The following is a 6,029-nucleotide window of genomic DNA, read 5'->3' as shown; positions in this document are numbered from 1 at the left end:
TAGCTTTGATATATATGTTGATCTATATCAGTTGCTTAAAATTGCCTATTTTCAATTATTTTTTGCAGGTAATCAGTGGCATTAAGAAGGGGAGCAACTGTGGTTCTGTTTTGGTGCACTCGGGAAGCATTTCTCCTACCTAGGTAAAGAGTAAACTTGTTTTAGAAATAAACTTGTTCACTTGTAGAGGTTTCTCTTAAAACCCTTTTACTTATTTTCCCCATCTTCTTCTCTAATTTTACCTGCCCATAGCTGCTGTTGAACAATTGTAAGATTTCCAAACTCTCAAATCAGTTGGTTTGAATGTGCTATTGTAGGTGTCATGTGTTATTTTAAAATCAGTTGGTTTCTCAAATTCGTAGAGATCGTTGTGAGTAGAGAATGGACTGTAATTCAGCAGTTTCCGGCAGCCACTCAAGAGAAATTGGTTAACTTACACTCAAAATTAAAGACGCAGGTATGAATTTTTGCTCAAAACTTAGCTTACGTTTGCTGCTACTGATAAAAGTGAAGTAATTCCTACTATGTTGACATGGTTTATTCGAAATGGGTCATTTCTCACAGCCTAGTTCTTGGATTTCTTCACATGTTTAGATTATCTTTTGCTTATGAGAAATTCTAATAACGATCACATGACTTTCACTTTGATTATTTGATATATCATTTGGCTTTTTTGCATAAGATCGCCTACTGCTTCTATGTATACTCGAATAATTTCCTTTTCTTTGGCATAGTTTCTCGTCCTTTTTAGTTATTTATGGGGCTTGATGATGATCTTGTTGCAGATCCCGGGTGCTTTGCAGTTTTTGCAGCTTGGAGAAAGCAGCGTTGCATGCTTCGGGTGTACTGCGCAGGACAAGGAAGCACTTATTCTCGAGGGACAACAACAATGAAAAACCTTCTCTTCTGCTGCTCCAGATGACCGAAGATTTTGATGAGCTTAAGTTCATGTGAAGTTCCTTTGAGATGGTGGTGTGGTGAGTTAGGTGGTGTTGTGGCTCCTTTGAGATTACAGTGGTGTTACACCATGAATAGAAATTCGGTGAAAATCCCTTTTTTTTTAGTTGGGCTCAAAACATTATGTATGAAGATTTTGGATGATAATGTATGAATATTGTGTGATTATAATATTTTGAATGTTATATATTATATGTTATCTATGTCAATGTCATTTTGTTATTTTAGAACTATTAATTTAATTTTTGAGATAAATAAAAGGAAAATTAAAAAAATATATTCTTGTTATAAAAAGTGTAAAAAATTGTTATAAAAAGTGCAAAAAACAGTTATATATTTTCTATCAAAGATAACAGTTAAAACTGTTATAAAAAGTGCAAAAAACTGTTAACTATGATGAAAATATATAAATATATATATCTAATACATAACGGTAAAAATATTACTCCCTCCGTCCGCCAAAAGTGGACCACTTTGGCTGGGCACGGTATTTAATAAAATTGGTGATAATTTTGATGTAGTGGAGAAAGGGTCCCACCACTTTATGAGATGTGTGGTTGAGATTGAATTTGAGGTGGTTTTTTTGTAAATAAAGAGTGTTTGTAAGGATAAAAGATTAAAGTGGATGGTGGGACCATTTCTATAAAAGGAAAGTGGTATACTCTTTGCGGACGCCCGATATAGTAAAAATGGTCCACTTTTGGCGGACGGAGGGAGTAATACATAACGGTAGGGACTGTTATGTATGACTTGTAAAGATAACGGATATTTACTGTTATGTATGAGCGGCTTGTACTGTTATCTTTTCCCTTCATAGATAACGGTTTTTAAACCGTTGTATATGATATATATCATAGATAACACCACTATACACAACGGTTTTTTTGCTCATAGATAACAGAAAAAATCCGTTATCTATGAGCGTTTTTCTAGTAGTGAGACGAGATAATGCTCAAAAGTTTGGCGTTCAAAAGTCAGATATCGTCTTTTGAACTTTTGATGATCATCTGATCTTACAGACTTAAGATGAGATGTCTTTTGAGCTTTTGATGATCATCTGATCTTACAGACTTAAGATGAGATGATGCTTAGATGACAAGAGATCTTAAACTAAGGGGGGTGTATTCGTTGTGGATTTCCACAGACTTTAAAAAGTCCATGGAATTCACATAGATTCCAGACGACTTTCAAAAAATTCGTGGTTGGATTTCACCCCGATTTTCACTGATTTTCGAAGACTTTACGGGATAATTTTGGAATTGAATTCCATGAAACCAACGCCCGCGGAGTCCCAGCACCGCTGGAAACCCAGCGACCGCTGGGTTCCAGCGACCGCTGGTGCCCTAATTTACAGACTTCTCTTTTTTATTTTTATTTTTTCTCACCGACACAGCACACCACACACGCACAACTTCATCTCTCTCTCGATCTCCCGCCGTCGCCTAAGATCGACGAAGGTCCGGCGCGAGACGCCGCCGTCTGCCTCCACGCCGGCTTCTTTTCCCCTTCCCTTCTCTGTCTCGCTGACCACACGCGCACGCCTTTCTCCCTGCCTCCTCTGTCTCCGGCGTGAGCCGCCGCAGCCGCTGCCTCGCCCAGAATCGCCGTTGGTCGTAGGCACCGCGCTTAGCCTCGAGTATTCCCAGACCCATCATTGGAAACTCAGAAAGTGAAAGTCTTACAGGTTCATGGTTTGAAAAGACTTTTTAGAAAAACTCAACTATTTGAAAATGCTCATTTGTATTCTACTTAGCGATATAAAAGTTCTGTTGTTTGATTTTCTATGAAAGTTTTGGTGTTTTCTGTTCATCTGTAACATATATCAATGGCAGTAACATATATATGTATAAGGAAAGAAAGTTGAGATAGTGTTACCTTTCTTGTCTGCAGTTTCGCTCTACTCAAGGCTTCTTAGTAAAAGAACAGCTGAAATAATAGGTAGTAATATTGTTGGTTTATAACTTTGATTTACAAGTGTAAGAGAATAAAGAGAGTTTAAGATTTCTTACCTCTGCACTTTAGAATTTTTTGTTGAGTGAAGTATGTAAACAATTTTGAGCTGATAATTTTGGTGGAAGTTGATGAAAATTCTTGCAGCGAGTTGGAGAGGTCTTGCATAGGGTTGAAGGATTTTGCTGTTGAAGGGGATGGTGGAAAGTGGAGAGTTGGAGGATTCTTGCGCGCTGGCACCAAAAGTTTCGAGGCACAATGTTATACCCAGCTGCCGCTGGAAACCCAGCGCTCGCTGGCTTCTTGGCCGCGGGCGCTGGAACTCAGCGTTCGCTTAAAATTTCATGGATTCCAATTCTCGTGGTTCTTGGCCGGATTTCGTCGTGTGTATTTTTTGGATGAAATCCATGAAAGTCATTCCGGATTTTAAGTCAATGGAATAACGAATACACCTAGATTTGTATGGATTTTAAAAAGTCTTGAACGAATACACCCAGATTTATATGGACTTTTAAAAGTCTTGAACGAATACACCCAGATTTCTGTAGACTTTTAAAAGTCTTGAACGAATACACCCAGACTTTTAAAATCCATATAAATCCGTCAAATTCCACAACGAATACACCCCCCTAATTCTTATTTGTCAATATAGAAAAATTGTACAAAATTTATATAAAAAGGTATTTATATTATTCTAGCAAAAAGTTGACATTTAATTGATGAATATAATTAAAATTAGTATAACATAAATTCTATTATAAAAAAATAATATAAATAATTTAGATCATAATTTAAAGTTCCGCTGAATCTCGATGATTTATACACTAATTTATTAATCAAATCAATTTGGATTAGAATTAAATTTTGACGGATATTCAGTGCATCAGGATGCCAGAAACGTGACTTAGAGCACTCCCAGCAGAAATCTCAAAATTATGCTCCTATATTCCTCCTTAAAGCTTTCCTATTTAATTTTAGGATCTCGATTTTATAAATGCATACACCAGATCTCCTATTTTCTACATAAAAATAATAATTATGTGTGGGCCCTACTAATTATAAGTTTAAAATAAATTTAGGGTGGGTGTAAATTTAAGATTGAATTTAGGTAGGTGTAAAATTTTTTGTGGGCCCCATCCAATTTAGGGGATCTGCTGGATGCATTTTTTTATCTCATTTTCAATTGTGTTAATCTAAATTTAGAGTTAGTGATACATTTAGGTGATCTGCTGGGAGTGCTCTTAAAAGCTCCGCCTAAAAAAATGTTTGCTTTGTTAGGAGGGAATTCTATGGATCTTCTCCCTATATATATATATATATATATATATATACATTGATAGAAAACTAAAGACGTATGAAAGAAAATACTAACTTTTAGGGGCTTCAAGTTTACAGAATCTGAAAAAGAAAATTGTAAGGTTGAAAAAGGAAGTTGGGACTTGGGATAAAGAATAGATATTGGAATCCGGTTATTTTATCAAATTTTGAGCACCCTTGAATTATTTATAAAAAAGATAAAAAATGATGGATGATATTTATCGAATTTAAACAGCTTAAAAGGTAATTTGCCCCCCAAGATAACTCAATCAGATCAATTCATCGAACAGATTAATATTATCAAATTATCAGATTATTTAAGTACGGGTTAATCAAATTAAATTATTTTAATTTTAATCCTAAACATTCGAATTTCGGACTAACCCATCAAATTAATCGATCTAAAAAATGTATTAAATAAAAATAACTAATATTGTTGATAATATTATTTATAACAAACAAATACACACATAAATAATTGACATTTCTGGTGAATCGATAACCAATAATCTTTTCATACAAGCGTAAATTAAAGGATAAAGATAAAAACCTGTAACCGGAAACTTGAGTATTTAAAGAAGAACAACAAAAAGTAAAAGATATTCTTTAATTATAAACTTAATATAGCGCTCATTGGACTAGCTACGTATAGGAAAAGATAGAAGGGTAAAAAGTAAAACACTCGTATCACACGTACAATTAATGCATGAATTTTCGACATCACTATCAATCTAACCGAATCCATTTATTGTCCTAAAAATTTTGTTCATACTTACATCAGAGGTAACAAGTGCATCTATGCGTTTGGGTACATCTCCTTAAAGTATATCTCTTCAGGTAGAGTCTTATCTGCCCAATGTGTATTACACATTGACGTTCAGATCTTGACACGTTGCAAATGAGAAAAGTGCTTTTTAGTTTGGTTTTTCCCGAGCCGGACCGAGTTTCTCAAATTAAATACCGCCCCATTTGTTTGACTGTTCCTCCAATACCACCATCTCTTTAGATGTTGCCACCTGTCCCTAGTAATCTTGTAGACCCTCCCTATGTTTTTTCAAATCTTAGTGGGACACGTTTCGTCCATCTAAGCTATTGTTTAATTCCTCCATTTATTTCACACCATTGGATTGTATTAGACCTAAGCTAATTTTTTATTGGAAGAACACCGGTGGATTCTAAATTTTTATTGGAAGCATGCCGTTGGAATCAAAATGCAAGAGTTTACGCATGAGGATTGAGGACGAGCATACGTTTGTGCTTCTGAAACGTGAAAACTCTAAAGATTGAAGCTTTGTTGCGGTGCAGATACGCCCAAAGACTTAGAATCAGGTATATATATATATATATATATATATATATATTAATATGTTTTTCTTAGGCGTTTTCTGTTTCCAGTGAAACATGGGGTTTACTTGTGCTAGTTTTTATTTTAATTTTTTGAATTTATGTATGTTTCAGTTGCGCTAGATGGTTATAGTCGAGTGAAAGCAATAAATGAGTGGTTATTGTGAAATAAATAACTGAAATCGTGTCGTTTACTTTTGTAGAAGAACCGTAATAAATGCTTGGAACTTTGGTATTACACATTGACGTTAAGATTAATTGAGTAAATTTTCATTTTTTTTCCACTGAAACATACAAATTATATTTATTTATTTTGGATTAGGCGTGTATGTTGTGGGTTAATCACCACTTAGGTTGTTTCATTGCTCTATTTCTCGTGAGAAGCAGTCCTAAATTTAAAATATGTTAATTTATTCTTTTTCGAATCATTTCCAGATCCATCTTATGTGGTTTTGGGCAAA

The 6,029-nt window shown here is 34.7% G+C and overlaps 1 long non-coding RNA gene across 1 annotated transcript; it reads left to right on the top strand.

Annotated features, from left to right (window-relative positions):
* LOC130997492 (uncharacterized) lies at positions 1–1,076 on the top strand. Its single transcript, XR_009093102.1, has 3 exons — positions 1–143; positions 318–457; positions 786–1,076. It is a non-coding gene; the product is annotated as an uncharacterized LOC130997492 (long non-coding RNA).
* Positions 1,077–6,029: the final 4,953 nt, after the last annotated feature.

The sequence above is a fragment of the Salvia miltiorrhiza genome, chromosome 8 (assembly GCF_028751815.1).
Source record: "Salvia miltiorrhiza cultivar Shanhuang (shh) chromosome 8, IMPLAD_Smil_shh, whole genome shotgun sequence".
In the NCBI taxonomy this organism is placed as follows: domain Eukaryota; kingdom Viridiplantae; phylum Streptophyta; class Magnoliopsida; order Lamiales; family Lamiaceae; genus Salvia; species Salvia miltiorrhiza.
The sequence above is the reverse complement of the archived record's forward strand: the minus strand, read 5'-3'. Positions and strand labels throughout refer to the sequence as shown.